Raw genomic sequence first — 24,263 nt, forward strand, 5'->3', positions numbered from 1 at the left:
CATTTATGTACACATTTTACATTTGGTATTATTGAGTCATAAACGTCGGGATTTAATTGTCATCACTACATATTTGTAGTCCAGACATTCAGCTAGTGACATCTGATTCATGTGCATTGATGTAATTGTTTAGCATAACATTTATTCCTCTCTATATATCTGCTTATTAACTTTTTACACATACTATTTTATGCTTAATAATTTCCAGGCAGTCTTTTCACACAGTTTTAGAGGCTTCATCGAATGGGGATCAATGTGTCACCTTGATTTTGATATATTAATTGTCTTACAATGATATGGAGTTTGTTTTTTTTGTAGGCGTCCTGTGTCATTTTTTATTATTTTTTTTTTTTTTTTAAGAGTCACTTTTTAATGATAGTACTTTGATCCCTTATGTGTGAACATTTCTCTACGGGTACCACACACTTTCTATGTTTATTGTTTAGTTTTCCGATGTTACAGGTTTGTGTGTCTCATACACATTCAGACCACATCGGTATTGTTGCTGCCTAGTTTAGTTTTGTTAATGGCCTCAGCATTACCTGCTTGGGTTTAATATGGTATGTTGATTGAGTTCACATGATTTATTCATTTACATATTTATTTTTAGGGCATTTTTTTAGAGAGGCTTTTATGCAATTTTCATGCAATTTTGTCTTTTCTCATTCAATTGACGTATGGGCCAATTGGTTGCCTGTGATTGTGTATGAGGCATGCTGGGGGTGGTTTGAGTTCCCCACCTTTTTCACATTATTTTTTCACATTGAACCTTGGTGATGCCTAACATTGTCATGTCTGGTTTTTAATATTTGACATATACTATATTAGTGTTATGTTACATGTGTGATATTATGTATTATTATTATAATGTCATATTGTTCCAACTGAGGCTGATTCCGACTGAGACTGACTTATTTTGTCCCTGCGCCAGGTGCTCATCTAATTAGCACTCTTTGATGCTTAAGGCCCCTTTCACACGGGACGGATCAGTAATGATCCACCCCGTGATGATCCGCTCGCTCAGCGGGGATCGCTCCGTTGTCCCCGCTGAGCCGGCGGCGGACAGGGCGGTCCCGGCACACTGTGCAGGGACCGCCCTGTCAGCTCTTCGCTCTCCCCTATGGGGGATCGGATGAGCACGGACCGTCTGTCCGTGTTCATCCGATCCACTCTGCAGACGGATAGAAAAATCTGATTTTCCTCCGTCTGCAGAATCAGACAATTGCGAAGGCGGACAATAGCGGGTGTCTGCGGATGTTCATCCGCAGACACCCGCTATCCCATAGGGATACATGTATGTCTGTAATTCATCCGCAAACGGATGGATGAAATACGGACATAATGTCCGCATGTGTAAAAGGGGCATTACACTTCTTTTTTTAAACCTTTTAGGTGTATGCAGGGAGATTGCTATGTACCTGTCAAACAGATGCAGAAAAATGACTCTTTGGGTGTCGGGGGCACCTTCCCACCATAATCCTATAGAGGTACTCTTGATGAAAACAAGAATTGGCCTTGCTGTAAAAAATTGCAACGATATGCACCTGTCAAACAGGTGCAGAAAAATTCTTTTTTGGGTGTCGGTGGTACCTTCCCACTGTAACCCTATAGAGGTATTCTTGATGAAAGCAAGAATTGGCCTTGCTGTAAAAAATTGCAATAATATGCACCTGTCAAAACGGGGGAAGGAAAATTGGTCTTTGGGTGTTAATTGGGCCCATGAAACCTTTACCAAAAACATTCCTCCAGATTAAATGATTGAACAGCTTCAAAGTCCCACAGAGATTCCACATCCCAAAAAGACTTAAACAGTGATTGGCATCAGGGGCTTCATAGCTGGAAATCCAGGACTAATTCATTTTTATAAAAGTCAAATGGTCCATAGAGTATGTAGACAGAAGCGTTCTATGATCAGTAACAAAACCTCCTGCAGCACTGAATGCCCATTCTGAAAGCACACTTAATGCAGAGCAGCCCAATAACTCAATAGCATACTGGGCAAGTTCTGGCCAGTGAAAAATATAAAGGGCGCAAAAAGACAAATTATAATAAATACACAATGTTAACCAATTAATAAAGTGCATAAAATATTAATAAATCTGAAATGTCCATAACAAACATTCGTGATCAAATCTTCTTGTATATGCTCCAACACCGTGAATTCTAAAGTGCAGTGTGCTTCAAAAATCTCACTTAAAAGGTGCTTCACCCGAAGTAATAATGAAATGCGCTCACCAGATGGCCTAGGCCGCAAACTGACCATAAAGCATGAGTGTATAGGGAAATCCTTGATTCAATGATATAGCCCCTTCAGGAATCTCATTCCAATCAATCAATCATGTGCAGGAGAGACCTGATCCCAATCCAATATGCAATTTTTAAATGTAAAATTCTTCACCTTATGTATCCTCTACTTCAGTGGTCATCAGCCCTATCCTCAGGGCCCACTAACAGGCCAGGTTTTATGTATTACCTTGGGGAGATGCAGGTTAGAATAGTGCAATCATTGAGCAGCAAATTATATCACCTGTGATGTATTTCAGTTACCTTGCAAAACTGGCCTGTTAGTGGGCCCCGAGGACAGGGTTAATGACCACTGCTCTACTTCATTTATCCAACTTGCATCAAGTGATTCTGTGGAATTAGCTCTGCCACAAAGAGGCAGAAATAGTGTAATAGTGCTTAAATATAGCACTTACATAGTCCAGTATAGGTACAGTAAGATCATTCTTACAAGAAGATTTTATCACGAATGTTTGTTATGGACATTTCAGATTTATTAAGATTTTATGCACTTTATTATTTGGTTAACATTGTGTATTATAATTTGTCTATTGTGCCCTTTATTTATATTTTTCATGAGTTATTAGTGGTTACTAATTTTAGGTGCAGCATTAGAAATATTTGGTATTCACATTGGCGCCGTTTACCCTAACACTTCCCTCCTCACAAGTTCTGGCCAGTGGTCTATTCTCATGACCCAGTAAGTCAGTGGATTGTCAGCTGGAAAGCTCTCATCTCTGTTTTGGCCCGAGGTAATCGTCCAGCATAAGATGCAGACGCTGCCAATGGGATGTGGAAGCTGACAGCCCTGGGCAGCGAGGACTAAAAAAATTCTGAAATGCCTCACTTAGGCAGACGCCTACTCTGACACTCCTCTCTTGACCAACAGAAGACTCAAAACTGTGTTTTCCACAACACTGTAACCTACTGAACTAAAAAAAAAATACATTTAATAAAATACTCTTTAACGTGTCCCCAAGAGATTTTATCTTCTGCACTCTCTGTGGGGACGAGATGAGTTCTGAGAACTTTCCCTAATAACGGTGGTCAGAAAGGGTTGCCAACCAGTAATCATCCTTCTCCTTTATGCCATGTATTCTTGAGTCCTTTTGGAACTTCCTCCTCCCAGCCACGTACTACTCCCAAGGATCCTGGGGTTGGAAAGCCATCGCTTACAGATTGACGCATGCCTTCCTCTTCTTCAAAGCCTATGAAAATGGCAAAATCCTCCTCCTCATCCTCCTCCCCTCTCTCCTCCTGTGTGTTCTGTGCCATAGGAATGATGGTGTCTGGATAAAGTGGGCCTTGAGAGGAAAGGAAGTCCTCTTCTTCCTCCTGCTGCTCTGCTTCCAGTGCCCTGTCCCTAATGCCACGCAGAGTCTGCTCCAGCAGGAAGACAACAGGGATTGTGTCACTGATGCATGCACTGTCACTGCTCACCATCCTTACGGCCTCCTCAAATGGTGACAATACATTGCATGCATCCTTAATGCTCAGCCATTGGCGTGGAGAAAAAAAGCCGAGGCGGCCTGAGCCTGTCGCCATGCCGCACTGGTACCTATTGACGACCCTCTGCTGCATGTATAGCCGCTACAGCATTCCCAAACTTGTCACAAATCGGGCAGGTGGAATTTATGCTGAATTTCAGCCAACCGAGCCAGTAGTGTATTTAGGTTTTGTGCTGCCCTAGGCCTGACTAAACTTGTGCACCCCCTAATTTAAATATGACCCACCCCTTGCTGTCAAGGCCACACCCTTTGCTCTTTAAGACCCGCCCTGAAATTTTTGAGTGGGGACACTAGTTCTGAGGGCCTGGGGGGAGGCAATGGATTCCCTTAATTTGCATAGATTTCCACTCACTTCCTGTTTGGCTATGGGGCAGGAAGTGAAGGCAAATCTCTGCAATGGGACAGGGATGGTAAAAAATAAACTGACAGTGGTTTTAATCCTCTCTTACTCTATCCAAAATAAAAATAAAAAGTTTCTACTTTAAGCACAAATTTCTGATAATTTTATGGAGAGGACTAAGAAGATATAACCATGCCAATGGTGCAGCAGAAAACATAGCACAGTGAGGAAGGTTTGTGGTCCCGGACGAGAGAACAGTCAAAATTAGAAGGGCCCCCCCCCTCCCCACAGTTGCAGAATTCTGGATGGTTTAATGGCACTCTTACTTTACTGAAGCAGGAACGTAGAAGAGCTGAGGGAGCCTGGAGAAGAAATCCTACAAAGGAAAACCACACAAACTACAAAGCACTCATTAAGAAATATCACAAAGCAATCTTCAAAGTAAAAAAAGAACTATTCTCAAACACCATCTCAAAAGCCTTAAACCTACCTTGTGAACTTTTCAAACTAGTTTCTCAGACTATGAACCCTACCTGCCTAGAGTCCCCAGCAAACAAAACCCAAGAATTCTGCAATGAGTTATTGACAAAATTGGCAACATTGGGAAAATAATTAAACAGAAAAAACCTTATTCAACTTAAGCAAAAAGAGATAATCAATTCGAACATCTCACAATCACCAAATTTTATCGCTGATCCCGATCACCACAGACACCACCAAAAACATCATCAGAAGCCTCCGAGACAGCACATCACCAAATGACATAATTCTCACAAAACTCCTGAAAGAATGTTCTGACAACTTGGCTCCTACTATAACACATCTTGAAAATAAGTCGTTCAAAGGGATCGCCCTCAAGTAATGCATAGTCAAACCCCTCCTTAAGGAACCCAACCTCGACCCCAAAGACCCTAACTACCGCAGACCGGTAACAAGCCTGAACACCATTTCCAAGATTATGGAGAAAGCAGTAGTACAACAGCTACAACTCCATCTGGACACACACAAACTCTTGGACCCACTTCAATTAGGCTTCCGCCAAGGCCGTGGCACAGAAACGGCACTTCGCAAAATATGGGACAACGCCCTCGAAGCAGCAGATGACAGAGAATCATGTCTCCTGATACACAGTGGACCACAATATTCTACTCATCTGCCTCACAGAAGTAGCAGGAGTCACAGATTCAGATCTACCATGGTTCGCATCCCTCTTGTGCCGCGTACACACGATCAAACAAGCGGGTGGAAAAGTCCGGCAAACTCAAGTCCGCCGGACAATCCCCCCGTGTGTAGCCTCCGGCATACTTTTTTGACCCGAAAGTACGGCGGACTTAGAATGTAGTTTTACACTCCAATCTTCCCGCCGGACTCGCATTTCGGCGGACAATCCGGCCGTGTGTATGCCAGTCCGCCGTACTTTTGAAATGAGTGGACTTTTCCCGCCCGGAGAAAAGTCCGCTCATTTTGAGCGGGTCACCTGGTATGGACTTAAAGGGGAACCCCAACGCCGAAAAAAATCGGCGTGGGGGTCCCCCCTATGTCCACAACAGACCCTTGTCCGAGCACGCTACCCGGCCGGCCAGGAAAGGAGGGGCGAGCGAGCACCCCCCCTCCTGAGCCGTACCAGCCCTCAACATGGGGGGTGCCTTGGGGAAGGGGGGGCGCGCGGCCCCCCCACCCCAAAGCACCTTGTCCCTATGTTGATGAGGACAAGGGCCTCTTCCCGACAACCCTGGCCTTTGGTTGTCGGGGTCTGCGGGCGGGGGGCTTATCAGAATCCGGGAGCCCCCTTTAATAAGGGGGCCCCCGGATACCGGCCCCCCACCCTATGTGAATGAGTATGGGGTACAATGTACCCCTACCCATTCACCTGTAAAATAAAGTACAAAAAAAACACAACACACAAGATAAAATAATTTATTGCACAGCTCCGGGGGTCTTCTCGCCGGACTCCTCCGCTATCTTCTTGTAGCTCTTTTACTAGCGGAGGAGCCCGGCATTCTTCTTCATCGCCACAGCCTCTTCTTCCGACTTTGGGGGTCTTGTCCCCCTCTTCGGTTCTTCTGCTGGGTCTTCTGTCGCCGCCGCTTTCCGTTCTTCTTCTTCTTCTTCTCCTGGAGATGTGGACTCGACGTTCTCTCCGGCCGCAATGCCAGGGACGCGCTGCGCTGCGACTTATATAGGGACAAGGGGCGGTGTCACATAGGTTGATGTCACATGGGTTGGTGTCACATGGTGACCCCGCCCCCTTATGATGTCACAGTCCCGGAGGATGCTGGGACTGTCGCCATGTGACATCAACCCATGTGACACCAACCCATGTGACACTCGCTCGCCCCTCCTTTCCTGGCCGGCCGGGTAGCGTACTCGGACAAGGGTCTGTTGTGGACTTGGGGGGGACCCCACACCGATTTTTTTCGGCGTTGGGGTTCCCCTTTAAGTCCATACCAGGCGGCGGGGCCAGCGACGTATCCTTTGCGGGCCCCGCCTACCTGGAGACGCGCTTGAAATGAGCGGACTTTCCTCCGCGTGTGTGGGCGAGTCCATTCATTTCAATAGTAGGGCGGATAGTACGGCGGACTTAGTACGCCGTATTAGTCCGCTGAAAAAGTGCCATGTGTGGGCAAGTAGCCCGTTCGGAAAGTCCGACGGACAGTCTGGCGGGAAGTCCGCCAGACTAAGTACGTTGGACAGACGGCTACGTGTGTACGCGGCTTTAGAAAATCGTTCACAGACAGTGAAACTAGGAGCCTTCACCCTGAAACTCGTGCAATTTCTTATGGCGTCCCTCAAGGATCACCCTTGTCACCTGTGCTCTTCAACATCCACATCCGTCCACTGCTCAAAATCATCCACAAATCGGACCTATGCTTCCACTCATACTCTGATGACACTTTACTTTTGCATCACCGGACAAAAAGACCAATATCAGGGATTAGAAAAATGCCTCACATTGATAGATGACTGGATGACCACGAGCTCTCTCAAACTCCATGGATCCAAAACAGAGATTCTTCTCCTCCAAGCAAACCGAAATACAAAAACCCCATGGACACCACCCACCATCCTTGCACAGATCTCCCCAAGCACCAAAGCCAAAAGTCTCGGAGTCATCTTTGATTCAAAGATGTCGTTGGATGCACAAATAGGATCAGTAGTCAGCGGACCTCGCCATCTTCTCCTCCTGCTACATAGACTCATCCCTTTCATTCCAGAAGAGGAGAAAGCAGCAGTAGTTGGAACAATCATCAATTCCTGACTCGACTACGCAAACTCCCTCTAAATAGGACTACCTAAATACCAGATTGCATGCCTACAAGTCGTCCAAAAAAATGGCAGCAAGACTGGTAAAGGAAAAAAAAAACGGGAATCCATCTCCCATCCCTGAGGATTGGTTAACCGTAAAGGATCGGATCACATTCAAGACCCTCTGCCTCATCCACAAATGCACACAAGGAAACGCTCCTCAATACCTATGCGAGAAAATAAAACACTAAACACCCAATTGCAGTCTCTGATCAACTAACCAAAACCTCCTCCTCATCCCCAAGTCCCGCTAGAAATCAAAGGGAGAACGAAGATTCGCAGTCCAAGGACCACGGCTATGGAACGCTCTACCCACTAACATCCGCATGGAAGAAAACATCAGGCTTTCAGAAAAAAACTCAAGACCCACCTCTTCTAAGAAGTAGGACAACACAGGATGGATCAAGCACCTTGAAACGATTCAGTTCACATTTGTAGTGCTATACAAGTCATTCATTCATTGCCACCCGCCCGCATACCGGAAGCAGTGTGGCTGCTTTATGGGGGTTCTAGACTAATTTTGCTCTCAGCCCAGTCTGCCCCATAAGATTGGTACTACATTAACAGTGTACCGCAAGCTGGCGGGGACTCTTTCTGTGCTGCCCCCTGCAAAGTGTTACCCTAGGCCTGGGCCTTGACCAGGATACAGTATTGAACCGAGCACTGACTGTATATGAACACCTGAAATAGCTACAGACTCTTCTGGCCTGTTTTAGTACATCTTACAACCCTGGGTACGTACTTAGAAAATGCTGCACCACCAAACTGAGGACATGTACCAGGCATGGCACATATGTCAACTTTCCCTGTCTAAGGGTGGACAGGAGGTTTGAGCCATTATCGGACACCACCATTCCTGGCTCCAGCTGGCATGGTGTGAACCACCTCTAGGCCTGTCCCTGCAGAGCTGCAAGAATCTCTGCTCCAGTGTGGTTCCTGTCCCCTAAACACTAGATGAAGCACTGCATGGCACCTTTTAACCTGACTCTAGGAATAGCCATTTGAACGTTTGGGGTACCTGATGTTCATAGGAAAATTCTGCAGAGGAGGGCATGGAGGTGGCAGAGGAGGGGGTAGAGCTCATAGCTCTGGCATCATCACCACCAGCTGTATGGAGACGTGGGGGCCCAACAAGCGGCAGTACCAAGCCCTGTCCTGCATCCTTTCAAATTGCAAGCAGCATTACCCAGTATGCTATGAACAAAATATATATTGTTTCTGCCCATGCTTGCTGGACATTGTGTCAGCAGTAAGGTATATTTTATGGCTGACTGCCTTGCCCAACGATGCCAGAACATTCCCTTCCACGTGATGGCAGAGAGATGGAACGGCCTTACGTGAAAAGTAGTAGCGACTGGGAACCTGCCATTGTGGTACAGCACACTGTGCGAATTCACAAAAGGGGGCAGAATCCACCAGGCTGAAAGGCAGAAGTTGGAGAGCCAACAGCATTTAACAAGCTTCCATTCAGACGCTGCGTGGTATGTGCAGCAGATGGGGCAGAGAAATTTGCTGGCTACAATCTGCAGCTGGTGGTGTGCTGCTAGCAGATGTGCTCCTAGGACCTGGGACACCCTGTGCTATACCCATCATCCCTGTCAATGGAGGCTGCTGAGAGGTAATGACTCGGTATCACAGGGGCAGACTGAAGTGGGTAAGGAGGAGGAGGAGGGACAGATTTGTGCCCCTTTTGTGTGGCTTTTAGGTGCTCTTGCCAATGGGCTGAGTGGTTGGACGTTAAATGCCTTGTTAAGAATGTGGTAACCAAATGGTTGGTGTTTTTGCCACGTTTGATGTGCCTGAGACACAGTTTGCAGATAGCGAAAGTGCGATCTGCTACAGATGTGCTGAAAAAGGCCCAGACAGCTGAGCTTTGGGGAATGGGCCGGGAGATAACAGCTGCTGATGTTATGGAATAGGGTGGCTTCTCTCTACTTTTTCTTGATGTCGGCCTCCTTGGGGTTGTGCCGCCTCACCTTCAGTTTCCTCCTGTGCTCTATCTGGCACCCAAGTCGCATCAGTGACCTCACCATCATCATCTCCTCCATTACCATTGGAGACAACTGTCATGGTTATGCAATAGAGTTGGTCTGCTTACCTGTTTCCATGTGTTCATCTCTAGAGACCAGCCGACCTTCACCTGACGGCTTTTGTAATCCATCCTCTGGCATGACTCCACCCTAGCTCCTATCAGAGAACTCTATATTAACCTGTGCACTGCAGGCCAACCCTGCTGATCAACCATTGTGCATTCCTTTGTGTGTTTAGCTTCCTGTTACCTGCCGTGTGTGCTTCTGTTGTTCCGTTACCGACTTTGGTGTGTCCTTGACTATCCCTATTTGCCTGTGATCCTGACCTTTTGGCGTGTCCCTGACTATTCCTGTCTGCTTGTGGCCCCGACCTTGGCTTGTCCCTCACCATCCCTATCCTCCTGTTGCCTACTGTGGGTGTGAGCTGGGGGACCCTGGGGGTCGCGACCTGGAGCCAGTTGCAGCCAAGTCCATCCTCACCACTAGAGGCTCTGGTGAACACCTGCTGGCTCTTAGACTCCGTGCCCCATGGAATCTTACGCTCTAACCCCGGTGGGATCCATCTTGGTGTTCTGGTGGCCCTGCCTTGCTATTACCTTGACCCCCGTCCGCAGCAGTCAGCCGTAGGGTCCACAACCTTGCGGTGCACTCCTGATCCCTACGGGGTGCATCTGTCACCTGGCCTCAAGGTGACCTGACAACAACTTGGCAATACGCTGGGGCTTAGAGAACATGAATGCCAATTTGTCTACCAGTGTTCCTCCCTCTCTTTAGGCTCATGTTCCTGTCATCCTCAACCTCAGAACCAACATCTGAATCCAGTAATGGCTGAGCATCAAGAAGCAAGTAGCTGACGCTGTGGTCAAATAACCCAGCTGACTCCCCAATGGCTGATGTTGGGGCTATGGCAGGAATAGATGTGGACAAAGAAGCAGGTTTATCCACTCTGGCAACTTCAGGGGACTGCATACTTGTCTCTGCTTGTGTGACAGAGGATGAGGAAGGTTTAGTAAGCCAGTCCACCACCGCCTCTGCATTCTGTGGAGGGATAGCATGGGCAAACTCACCAAACAGGGGAAATTATGCCCTGCCTAAGGACTGACCACCACACCCACCTTTGCCCGTAGACACATTTGTCGCGGGCCCCCTTATAGTGCCAAGGGAACATCTGCCTCTCCTTGTTGTCCTCCTAGACATTATTGGGAGGGAGGGGGTGGTGCTTATAAGCAAATGTAAAGAAGAAGTTGAAATCTGTACATAGATACACTTTAATCAATGCAAGGAGGTGTTTGATGCACTTTAATTTGAGTACTAAGACTACACAGACACACTTCACGGATACACCATAATATACTGCGATATGCGCCAAACGTACAGTGACGATCGGATTTTCCGACAACATAATCCGATCGGACCTTATCCATCAGAATTTCCGACCTTGTGTACATTAGACTGGCAGTAACACACAAAACGAAATGGCGTTAAACTGGAAGTAACGCACACGAAACTATATGCGTTAAACTGGCAGTAATGCACACAAAACTATATGGGGTTAAACTGGCAGTAATGCACACAAAACGATATGGCGTGAAACTGGCAGTAACGCACACAGAAGTAAATGACATTAAACTGGCAGTAACACACACAAAACTATATAGCGGTAAACTGGCAGTAACGCACACAAAACGGTATGGCGTTAAACTGGCAGTAACGCACACAGAAGTAAATGACATTAAACTGTCAGTAACACACACAAAACTATATGGCGTTAAACTGGCAGTAGTGCACATAGAACTATATGGCATTAAACTGGCAGTAAAGCACACAGAACTATATGGGGTTAAACTGGCAGTAATTCACGCAAAACTATAAGGAGTTAAACTGGCAGTAACGCACACAGAAGTAAATGGCGTTAAACTGGCAGTAATGCAATCAAATAGATGGTGTTCAACTGTCACTACACTGACGCTATCTGAACTGTCCCTGCTCTAGCTATACATCAATGTAAAGATTACTGACACAGTCTCACTACACTACACTGAAACTATAGGCGCTGTCCCCACTCTACACTAATGTATGTATGAATGACACGGTCTCACTACACTACAGTCTAGCTGCACACTATGCAAAGCTGAATGATAGTCCTCCTCACTACACTCACACTATCCCTAGACTGACACTAAACTAATATTCAACACTGACAAATGAAGCAAAATAGCACAGAATAGCACACTAACTAACTGATAGCACTGAACAGAACCCTGTTCTATCTCTCTCCATGCCGAAATTACACTGAAAATGGCTGCCATTGAAAGAATACTTTTATACTGGGGCGGGAATAAGCCTTGATTGGATAAAATCATGATGACAGTGTTCAATCATGACTCTGACAGTACTCTGTGCCCTGATTGGCTGAAGCTTTCACTGCTTCAGCCAATCAGGGCTTGCAATGCACTGTTCAGCACCGCAATGCATTGTGGTCCGTACGGGGGGGGGGGGCAACTAACGGACGAATGACCCGTTTGTTTGGCTGTTTGCTGAACGTCTGAACAGTGAAAGTTTGGCCCGAACTTATGCTTGGGCCAAACCGTTTGCCCATCCCTACTTTTTAATTCACTCAGCGGCCACCCCAGACCTGTGTGAACTGGCTCCATTGAGAGCTGGAAACACTCGCTTATCATGCGAACCCGGCCTAAGTCTTATAATGCCACGTACACACGAACTGACTTTCCAGGACAAAAGGTCAGACAGAATGGTTTCGGCGGATATTACGATTGTGTGTGGGTTTCATCTGACTTTTTTCTTCAAAAATTCCAATGGACCTAGAAATAGAACATGTTTCAAATCTGTCCGACTGAATCAATTTCTATCTGGAAAACCATTCGTCTGTATGCTGCTCCGACGGACCAAATACGAGGCAAGAGCAGCTATTGGCTATTGAACTTCATTTTCTAGTCCCGTCGTACGTCATCACGTTCAAAACGAATGGAGTTTGGTTTGTTTGCGTGTGGGCAAGTCCGGACGGTCGGAAGTCCGTCTGACCTTTTCTGCCGGAAAGTCCGGTCGTGTGTACGCAGCATAATTGTTTTCAAACATAGAGGATTTCCCATGCATTATCCTGCAATCTTGAATGGTTTCTCTTTGGAGCTAACAAATTCTAGTTCCTCAATGACCTTTGAAGTATGCCCGGTATTTCCAGTACAAATCACAATAAAATAAATCCTGGTGGTGTTGGCTGCTGTTCTCAGCATTAGAGGCATTAGAGGCCAAAAGATAAATTAAGTAAATGCTGTAAAGGAATATGCGACATTACAGATGAACAAAGTTATGTACAGTATATATGCAAGCGCATGACAACACAAGTTACATGACCTACGTTGTTTCCACTTTATTAAGTTTTGTAAACTTTGAACTGATCTTGCAAAGTTTACATAAAACATAAAAATGACAACAGCATTTCAGATTTTGAAGGAATAATTAATGGGTCTGATGGTAAACCCTGATTAGAAATCCGGCTAATTTTGATTCTCAAAATGATCATTTTTATGCCAAAAAAACAAACCATGTTGGATTTTTTGCACCAAAACAAACAAATTTTTAAAACAGTAGTAGTGGAATCAATCAAAAACAGTTCGAACAAATCTACAGCGCATGCGCGTGTAAAAATGTAACCCTGATCGTGTAATCGTTTTATGAAAAATTGACCTTTTATGTTATCGATCAATATGTTAATAATTGATACAATGATGGAGTTATCACATGCACGTTGGACAGATTTTTTTTGTTCCAACCGTTTTTGTAAAACGATTGTATATATGTATGGCCAGCATTGCAAAGCACCTGTATGTAAAACTGCAATAAAGGAGCTTTAACTACCTCCCGCTCGCCATATTGACTACCTCCCGCCCACCGTATTGTAAAATGACGGTAAGCAGAATCCTCTCTCGTTCTGGGGCACTGTCGTATGACGTTGCCCCAGTGTCACATCTCCTACGCACCCACGGGGGCGCGCAGCATTGTGATCGCGGTTGTGCTGCGTTCCTAGGACATGGGGTCACCCGGATCTGGGTAAAGAGCCGATGACACAACTCTTTAACCATGTGATTGGCTGTGATTGATAGGCAGGGAAGTGCTGTTTTTTGGCTCTCCTCACCTCACACTGACAGAGTGTGAGGCGAGGAGAGCCGATCAGTGGCATCTCCTCGCAGCAGAGACTGTACAGATAATCAGGGCACTGATCATCAATGCCCTGATTATCAATGTAGCCCCATCAGTGCCCATCAATGACACCAATCAGTGCCCATCAGTAATACCAATCAGTGCCAGTCAGTGTTGCCTTTCAGTGCCACCTATCAGTGCCACATTTCAGTCCCCAATAGTGCAGCCTATCAGTGCAGCCTCATCAGCGCACATCAAGGAGAAAAAATGTTTTTTTTTTAGATTTTCGGTCAATTGTTTTTTTTTTAGCAAAAAATAAAAAACCTAGCGGTGATTAAATACCACCAAAAGAAAGCTCTTTGTGTCAGGGACATCCACAAAAATGTATTTTGGATGCAGTGTTGCATGACTGTGCAATTTTCATTCAAAATGTGAGAGCGCTGAAAGCTGAAAATTGGCCTGGGCAGGAAGAGGGTGAAAGTGACCAGTATTTAATAGAAAAGTCTGCCTATCACAGAATATTTCATGTTAAATCCATATTAAGAGTGTAACCCTATTGGATACTGGTTATAACCCTGCCTTAGGCCTGATTCATGCCTATGCATTTTTAGTGCTTTTTGCATTTTGCAGATTTGCACTACAGAACATGTTCCATAGGAAATCATGTTAAATGGACTGTAGTGCAAATCTGCAAAATGCAAAAAGCACTAAAACTGCATAGGTGCGAATCCAGCCTTAGACCCCTTTCACACTGTAGGCGGTTTTCAGGCGCTTTAGCGCTAAAAATAGTACCTGAAAAATGCCCCATCTGCAATCCCAGTGTGAAATACCGATGGCTTTCACTCTGGGGTGCTGCGCTGGCAGGACGGCAAAAAAAATCCTGCAAGCAGATTCTTTGAGGCGCTTTGAGGGCTCTTAAAGCGGCCCTGCCAATTGAAATCAATGGGCAGCGCCACCAAAATGCTTGCAAAGTGCCTCAGCAGGCAATCTTTGCAGGCAATCTAACCCCTTTTTTGGCTGCAAACAGGGGTTAAATGTTACCCCACTAGTGGCCAAAAAGCTCCTCTAAAATGACGGTAAAGTTCTGCTAAAACTAGCGCTGGCAGTGTGAAAGGGCTCTTAGGGCCAGTTCACACTGATCCGACATGTGCTCCGACTTCCAGAGCACAAGTCACATGACATCTCAAAATCTGTGGTTCCCTATGAGAGCCGTTTTAACTGGTTCAACTTGCTTCGGTCTGACTTTGAAAATGCTTCCTGCCCTACCTTGGTCCAACTTGGACACAATTTCAGCCCATTGATTCGAATGGAAATCACAATCATCATTAGGCATTTTCTGGATGTTCGAGTTGAACGCAAGTTCAAATCGAACATCCGCTGTTCGTTTATTCTGCGAACAAATAAACATATGGGGCGTTCGCTGCAAATTAGAGCGCCGCGGAGTGCCCCATAATGCACTGGTAGATCGCAGTGCCGGCTGCTGATTGGTCAAAGCATGTACCTGACATGCATGCTTTGACCAATCATAGCAGGATCTGCTGTGAGAGCCATAATTGGCCAAAGGCAGGGTACCTTTGGCTGATCACAGCTTAGGGGGCTAAGTCCACGCCCCAAACTATACAAGGCTGCTTACACGGTGGCCCTATGTATTGTGAAACGTGGAGATTGAGAGAATTTAAATAAATTAGGCAGATTAGTTAGTAGCAGGCAGGCAGTTTAGTGTGTGTGTATGTATATATATATATATATATATATATATATACTACAGTGCAGGCAGTGTAGACTATAGATACAGTGCAGGCAGTCTAGTGTGTGTGTGTGTGTGTGTGTATGTATTTATATATATATATATATATATATATATATATATATATATATATATATATATATATATATATATATATATATATATATATATATATATATATATATATACACACAGTGCAGGCAGTGTAGTATAAATTATATATATATATATATATATATAGTGCAGTCAGTGTACAGTATATAATACAGTGTATTGAAGGGTTAAGGAGAACCCTATGACAGAATTAATAAAAGAAACGGCATTGTGTCCCCCCCAAAAAACCCTACCAGGCCCTTTGAGTCTGGTATAGATTTTAAGGAGAACTCTACGCCAAATTTTATTTAAAAAAAACAGCGTGGTGTCCCCCCAAAATCCATACCAGGCCCTTTGGATCTGGCATAGATTTTAAGGGGAGCTCCACGCCAAAATGTAAAAATAAATTGCCGTGGGGTCCCCCCAAAATCCATACCAGACCCTTGTCCAAGCAAGCAGCCTGGCAGGCCAGGAAAGGGGGGATGGGTGAGCACCCCCCCTCCTGAACCTTACCAGGCTGCTTGCACTCAACATGGGGAGGGTGCTTTGGGGTGCCATGTTGATGGGGACAGGAGCCTTTTCTCAACAACCTTGGCCATAGGTTGCCGGGGTCTGCGGGTTGGGGGCTTCTCGGAATCTGGAAGCCCCCTTTAACGAGGGGGCCCCCAGATCTCAGCACCCCCCCATGTGAATGGGTATAGGGCAGGGGTTGACAAATTTGCTTGGAATCTAGGAGCCAGCTAAAAAAGTTAGGAGCCAGGTCTGTGACGGCGATCTGTACCTGTCCCTGGCCTGACATGGAGACGAGTGAGGGGAAGATAGCCGCCCCCCCACCTGTCTCCAAATCATTGCCCGTAGCTCTTAGAGGGACATTTTATTTTTTTCAAATGACAATTTTTTTTTAAATTGCATTTTAGTGTAAATATGAGATGTGAGGTCTCTCTGACCCCAGATCTCATATACAAGAGGACCTGTCATGCTTTTTTCTATTACAAGGGATTTTTACATTCCTTGTAATAGGAATAAAAGTGACACACTTTTTTTTTTTTTTTTTAAAGAACAGTGAAAAAAATAAAAGTTAAAATAAGAAAAAAAAAACTATTTTAAACGCACCCTGTCCCGCCAAGCTTGCGTGCAGAAGCGAACGCATATATGAAAGCGGTGTTCAAACCACACATGTGAGGTATCGCTGCAATTGGTAGAGTGAGAGCAATAATTCTAGCCCCAGACCTCCTCTGTAACTTAAAACGTGCAACCTGTAGAATTTTTTAAACGTCGCCTATGGAGATTTTTAAGGGTAAAAGTTTGTTGCCATTCCATGAGCGGGCGCAATTTTGAAGTATGTCATGTTGGGTATCGATTTACTCGACGTAACATTATCTTTCACAATATAAAAAAAAATTGGGCTTACTTTACTGCTGTCTCGTTTTTTTTGTTATTAAATACATTTTCCCCAAAAAAGTGCGCTTGTAAGTCCGCTGTGCAAATACGGTGTGACAGACAGTATTGCAACAACCACCATTTTATTCTCTAGGGTGTTCGAATAAAATATATATATATAATGTTTAGGGGTTCTGAGTAAAGGGAAGGAGATGGAGCTTCCCCTGCCTGCCAGCCTATTAGCATTGCTGGTAATTCCAACGGCCACCACAAGAGGGCACCAGATTCCAGAAGGAACCATAGGATCTTAGAAGGCCTCAAAGCCGGGGGCTCAATTACCAGCCACCGGCGGCGCGGCCCGACGCGATCACGCTGGGGGGGTCCGCGGTGACAGGATACCCCCAGCTGTGATGCCCCAGGCGCCAGGTCGCTAATTCTAGTCGCAAATGCGACCTGGCGCCCGGGTTTTGTCGAGCCCTGGTATAGGGTATATCGTACCCCTACCTATTCACCAAAAAAAGTGTCAAAAAGTAAAAACCACAACAGAGTTTTTGACAATTTATTTATTAAAAAAGAAAAAAAAAAGTGTCCTGCAATGTCCATCCATCTTCAATCACGCCACCCAACGGACCTGAAAAATAGAAAAAAAAAAGAAAAAGGTCCATCTCGATGGGAGGTCTCCCAGTGACTGCTGTCTCTTGGCTGTAACAGCTGTTATATGATGTAACTGAGTGAACCGCCCCTTCTGAAGTCATGTGACGTCAGATATGGTGGGGTCAACTGGTTACGTCTGCAGGTGGTCCCGCCCTTGTCTATATAAGAGCTGTCAAAGAGAAAAGACAGCAGTCGGCGGGAGCCCTCCCATGGAGGCGGAGTTTTATTTTTTGGGCCCGTAAGTCCAGGCCCTTATCCTTGCATTCAGCCCAGCAGGTCAGAAAAGGGGGGGGGGGGGGACAAGCGAGTGCCCTTTCCCCCTCCTGGACCATACCAGGCCACATGCCCTCAACATGAGGGGGAGGGGGATTTGGAAAGGGGAGAAGGGCCTCTTACCAACATCCGTGGGCAGCGGTTGTGGGGGTCTTCAGGTAGGGGGCCTCCAGATCATGCCCCCCCCCCCCCCCCACGTGAATGAGTAGAGGGTCAAGTGAAGAATGTACCCTGTCGTAGCTCCAACATGTTTTCTTGCTCCAGTCTTCTCCCTCTGATGCAGTGTTCTTCCTCTGGTCTTCTCCCTCCGGTGCTGTGTTCTCTTCTGGTGCTATCTTCTCTGTTGCTGACCTGGTCCTCCTCCAATGCTGGCTGCCTCCGTTGTGTCAGCTCCTGCTGTCTGCCTATTCTTATATAACGATTGAGCGTGGCCACCTGGTAACGTCACCATGAGACTCTGCCCCTTGTGATGTCACTAGATGGACACGCCCCATGGCTATATAAGAAATGGCAAACAGCAAGAGCCGCACAGCGGAGGCAGCCAGCGTTGGAGGAGGACCAGGTTGGCAGCGGAGAAGATAGCACAGGCAAAGACAGTACTGGAAGAGAAGACAGCACAGGAGGTAGAAGACTGGAGGAGCCACCGCAGTTATACTGCGGCAGGTTGGCTCCCCTGCCATCGTAGCTGTACATTGGCTATTTAAGACGCCTCCCGAAGCGTGTCCCGGAGATCATACAAGTGCCTGTCAGGCGCGATGACCACCGGGCATCCGCAATCGCTCGTGACAGAGCAATAACCGGGACATGTGTGTGTAAAAACACAAATCTCCATTCTGTTAGGGGAGAGGAGAGTAGGAACAACGATCTCTCTCCCCCTCTAGTCAATCCCATCCCCCCCACAGTTAGAACACACCTAGGGAACACATTTAACCCCTTGATCGCCCCCTAGTGTTAATCCCTTTCCTGCCAGTGACATTTATACAGTAATCACTACATTTTTACAGCACTGGTCGATGTATGATTGTCAATGGTCCCAAAAATGTGTCAAAAGTGTCATATTTGTCCGCCAGCAATATTGCAATCCCGATAAAAAAAAAAAAAAAAAAAAAAAAAAAAAAAATCGCTAATCACCCCATTACTAGTAAAAAAATAAAAATAATAACAAAAATGCCATAAATGTATTGTAGACGCTATAACTTTTGTGCAAACCAATCAATATATGCTTATGGCGATTTTTTTTTACCAAAAGCATGTAGAAGAATACAAACTGACCTAAACTGAGGAAAATGTTTTTTTTTTTTAATGTGGGATATTTATTATAGCAAAAAGTAAAAGATATTGTGTTTTTTTTTCAAAATTGTCGCTCTTCTTTTGTTTAAAGCGCAAAAAATTAAAAACGCAGAGGTGATCAAATACCACCAAAAAAAGCTCTATTTGTGGAGAAAAATTTGTTTCGGTACAATGTCGCCCGACCACGCACCTGTCATCTAAAACGACGCAGTGACATATCGCAAAAAATGGCCTGGTCAGGAAGGGGGTAAATTCTCCTGGGGCTGAAGTGGTTAAAATGAAAAAAAAAAACTCATGAGTCCAGTGCCCTGTATGCAAACTGAGGGGGGGGGGGCCTTATGGACAGGACACTACTATATTACTCTCTGTAATAATGGTAAAGGGACAAATAGAGTGAATCCCCCTCTCACACAAATAGCAACACAAACCTGACAGCCGTTCTAATCCCTCTGTAATCTGATGAATAGTGAAAAGATATCTCAGTGACCCCGCACCCACCTGTGACCGACAACCCGGCCAGGCTCAAGGTCAAGGCGGGAGCCGGTCACGTGATCTCTCTTCCGCCAGGAGAGATACATTTGTATGAGCGGCCTCCCCTCCACCTGTGAAGGAGTTGTGCCTCCGATGTGTGTGCGGGGCGCCGTGTATGACGACGTGTCTCTGGTGTACAATTCTTCTCACAAGTAACATGACAGACACCTCCAGCTTTCCCACAGCCGCCCTGTCCCCTCTGTCACACCTGGTCTACCTGTGCTCGTGGCGGCCCCGCCCAGTGCGGTCACACACACACCTGGCTGTGTCATTAGGGAGGGGGAGGGGTGATTAGGCGACACACACCCTGGACGGCTCGGCGGTTGGGATCAGGTGTTGTGTGGAGAAGGTGCGGAGCTCACCGGGGGGACAGTCCATGGAGTCCGGACACTTCCTACTGCAAGGACCCCCCTCACTGTGCTGGGACCGGGTGAGAGGACTGGAGAGGGCGGGAGAGCCCGGACAGAGCCAGAGAAAACCCATGTCACCTTCCCTCACCACTGGGGACACTTTCCCTGCCCATACCTCATATACAGACAGGGTATACATGCCCATTCCTCATATACAGACAGGATACTTCCAGATCTGTTAGTATACTTCTATAGGACCAGTCACGTCCATATTACTCAGAGAAGATCTGATAGTATACTTCTATAGGATCAGCAATTTCCATATTACTTGGAGAAGATCTGACAGTATACTTCCATAGAACCAGTCATGTCCATATTACTTAGAGAAGATCCACTAATATACTTCTATAGGACCAGACATGTTCATATTACTCTGAGAAGATCTGATAGTATACTTCTATAGGATCAGCCATGTCTATATTATTTTCTGAATATCTGATAGTATACTTCCATAGGACCAGTCATGTCCATATTACTTAGAGAAGATCAGATAGTATGCTTCTATAGGATCAGGTCCTGTGCATATTACTTGGAGAAGATCTGATAGTATACTTCTATAGAACAAGTCATGTTCATATTACTTGCAGAATATGTGATAGTATACTTCTATAGGATCAGTCATGTCCATATTGCTTAGATAAGTTCTGACAGTATACTTCCATAGGATCCGGTTATATCCATATTACTCACAGAAGATATAGTAGCATACCTCCATAAGATTAGGTGATGGGTATTCTTTCCATTGACAGCCAATGAAAGAATCATTTTTCCACTGACCACCAATACAATGGGCATTCTTCTTGATGGCCACTAATATAAAGAACATTCTTCTTGAAGGCTACTAATGCAGGGGCATTCTTTTCTTTTCTTTTTTTTTTATTTAGAGATTTTTTGCTTTACAAGTACAGAATAACATAGAGACACACTGTCACACAGAATAAAATAACGAAAAATAGAAACATTTAAACAAGGGGCATTCTTCTTGATGGCCACTACTGTAAGGGGCATTCTTCTTGATGGTCACTGCTGTAAGGGGCATTCTTCGCGATGGCCACTACTGTAAGGGGCATTCTTCTTGATGGTCACTGCTGTAAGGGGCATTCTTCTTGATGGTCACTGCTGTAAGGGGCATTCTTCTTGATGGTCACTGCTGTAAGGGGCATTCTTCTTGATGGCCACTACTGTAAGGGGCATTCTTCTTGATGGTCACTGCTGTAAGGGGCATTCTTCTTGATGGTCACTGCTGTAAGGGGCATTCTTCTTGATGGCCACTACTGTAAGGGGCATTCTTCTTGATGGCCACTACTGTAAGGGGCATTCTTCTTGATGGTCACTGCTGTAAGGGGCATTCTTCGTGATGGCCACCAATGAACGGAGCTGGATCACTGTCCCTCACAATAGTTGGGTCCAGCATGTGAGTGACTTTCCACTAAACTACCATGCTATGCTGGCAGCTATTTTGCCCAATTTATAGGCAGGGCAAAATTTCTTGTTTCCAATTGTGTCAGTTGACACCACAGCAATGCATGCAGTACTAGATTTTGTCAAACGACAGCTCCACGTTAGATTTTCTGATGGTCAGTACACAAATCCGTTACACAAAAGTCGAAAGTACAAACATGCATGCTCGGAATGAATGCTCACAAAATTAGCAGAATTTCCTTGTAGTGCGTCACTGTGTTTGTGGCATGACAATTTGTGTACCGTTGGTATGCAAGACAAGATCCTGGCACACGCCCTTTTGACAAAAATCAGATGCTCGGTTGTCCAACAATTGTACCGTGTGTATGAGGCTTAAGGCTTTCTTTACAATCTGTCTTTGCTCAGCTTACAACTGGTGTGGCTTTAGGCTCAGTTCACACTCTTACCCTTTGGTAACGTTCACCAAACCCTGCGAAAGCAGTTGGTGTGCGTGTTGTTACAGTACCTTCACCCTTTTATGGCACCCTGACACACCTTGCTAACGGACATGCACTGCAGCACATCACAATGCAGTTTAACCCACTACTTAGAATTAGCATTGGCATTAATAAATCGTAATGCTCTTGGTTGTGGCAGTTGGTACTTGTGATTCGAGCAGGAGCCACTGGTGGTTGAGAGCTGCAGCTTGCAGACTGGGATTTCAAGTCCTGGCAAGGACACAGGGGTTACTATTACTACAAGTTGAGTATATTTATTTATTTGAGGGACTGCAGTCTTTGTTAGAAAAATTAAAGTCAGCATCTACAATTACTGTAGCTGCTGACTTTTAATAAACAGATACTTACCAGTCCATGAGTCCATCGATGTCCTCACCCAAGCCAGCTCTTCGCCGGTCTTCGGATCCCCATAACCTCCAACTTGACTATAGGAATGCCAGCTGTGACTTCCTGATGTTTCACAGCCAGCTCCTTACTGCGCATAATCAAGACATGCTGCGGTTTCATACAGGTACTGCAGCCTCCTGTAATAGGTCATATGTCCCAGGAGTTTGCGGGTTGGAAGGGTGCCGACCTTCCACAGTCCGCGTCTAGGTGAAACCGCATTTTTTTTTTTAACAGAATGAGCAATTCTAACAAAGCACTTTCAACTGTGTAAATACCAGACTAAAAGGGGCAGTAAGAGGAGTCCTGGGGTAGGGCTTATATACACTTTAAGTGAAATCCTCCAGAATGTTATCTTATGTACAACTTCTTTAAAGGGAACCTGCTATGTAAGCCACTATTGACTCTTCTTTCTCAAAAATGCTAGTTGCATTGCTGTTTTTCTGACCTAATGGATTTAATGCTGAATGATGTCTGAGTGCATTAATGTATGGGTTCAGGGAATGCAATGAATCTATATACTGCCAGGCGACTAACATTTTCAAGTTGATCTTGTTCTTTTAGTCCTTAAACTGGTTTATTTACTTATGATGCTCTGTATTGTTTACTCTGATTTTTATAGTCCTGTAGTGTCTGCTGTTATGTTTTATATAGCTCTTAAAAGTGTCACATTGTGATTTTATTTTATTTTTACTCTGTATGGATAATGTCTTTTCTAAAGCCTAGTGCACATGATGAGAATATTGGACAAAAAATACCACTTTTGACCATGAGTGATCATTCGTAAATCTGATTGTTAGTATCCAGCTTTCGAGTACTGATCACGACAGTTCATGTGAAAATATCCAAAGGGTCAAACACAAAAAGTTTTCTTGTACGATAACAGAACGAACGATTTTCATGTATTGGTATAGTATTTGTACAAAAAATGGTGTAACCAAGATGACGAATGCTGAGAAATTAAGGAATACATTACAATACAATTTATTACATCCGAAGTTGTATTTAGTTGTACGAGAATTTTTGTAACTTTAGAAACCTATTGGTTTCCGCTAGGAGACTAGCATGCAAATAAAAAAATGGACACTATTCTAATTGTGTGTATGAGGCTTAGAGTGAAAGTTCACCCAAAAGGGGATTGTTCTGCTTTTTTGCATCTTCCCACCCCCTCCCCTCCACTTTTTTTTTGGCTTTTTTTTGTAGGGTGGGGGGTGTATGGTTTTGACAGGTACCGATACAGATATACAGATTTGCAACAGGGATCTGACCTGGAAGTTCACCCCTTCCTTCCTTGCAGTCTTTTTGGTCACATCACAGGTCCCAGAAGACTCCAGGAACATCCCAAGGCTTCACTGCCTGTTTCCCTTACTTGAGATGCCGATGCCTGCACACGGAGCCTATCTGCTTGGGTGAGGGCATTGTGGGCTCCCTGGACAAGTAAATGTCCTCATATTAAAAGTCAGCAGCTACAGTATTTATAGCTGCTGATTTTTTTAAATTTTTTGGGGGGAGACTGGTGCTTCTCTTCAACTACATGAGAGATTCTCCCCAGAAGTTACTTGGCTTGTTCTCAACATCTATTTTCAGTAACACACCTTACCAAAATGTGCAGTAACAATTGTTAAAGAATAGTTCCGGGAATGGATATTTAATATAATTGGATATTTTTCCAGATATGGATATTTCTACATAATTACATTGGTCCCGCTTGGAGCAATGTAATTACCATACCTGGCTGATGCCGATAGAAGTTGGAAATCACTGACGTAGATGCCGCTATTCGAGTGGTCTCCACTAGCTTGCGGGTCCTCTGCTGGGTGGCTGCACTTCTGTTTACTGAACACAGGTCATCGGCCACCATTCAGAGAATTTCTACGAGGGGAGGACGGGACGCTTTTTTGAATGCCGGCCGGCTGTTATGATTTGATGCTGTTTTAAGAAGTTCGTATGTAAGTGC

At 45.1% G+C, this 24,263-nt stretch overlaps 1 protein-coding gene across 3 annotated transcripts in view; it reads left to right on the plus strand.

The window, feature by feature from the left end:
- The first annotated feature begins 19,859 nt into the window (after nucleotides 1-19,859).
- TMEM171 (transmembrane protein 171) overlaps nucleotides 19,860-24,263 on the plus strand; it is a 50,152-nt gene continuing 45,748 nt past the window's right edge. The window contains exon 1 of one of the 3 annotated variants that reach the window (XM_077462504.1): nucleotides 19,860-20,023. The gene's annotated coding sequence lies outside the window, so the exon portion shown is untranslated. The other 2 variants (XM_077462506.1, XM_077462505.1) reach the window with 2 other exon arrangements.

The sequence above is a fragment of the Lithobates pipiens genome, unplaced genomic scaffold (assembly GCF_037356315.1).
Source record: "Lithobates pipiens isolate NorthernLeopardFrog02 unplaced genomic scaffold, aLitPip1_a1.2 Scaffold_3, whole genome shotgun sequence".
NCBI lineage: Eukaryota > Metazoa > Chordata > Amphibia > Anura > Ranidae > Lithobates > Lithobates pipiens.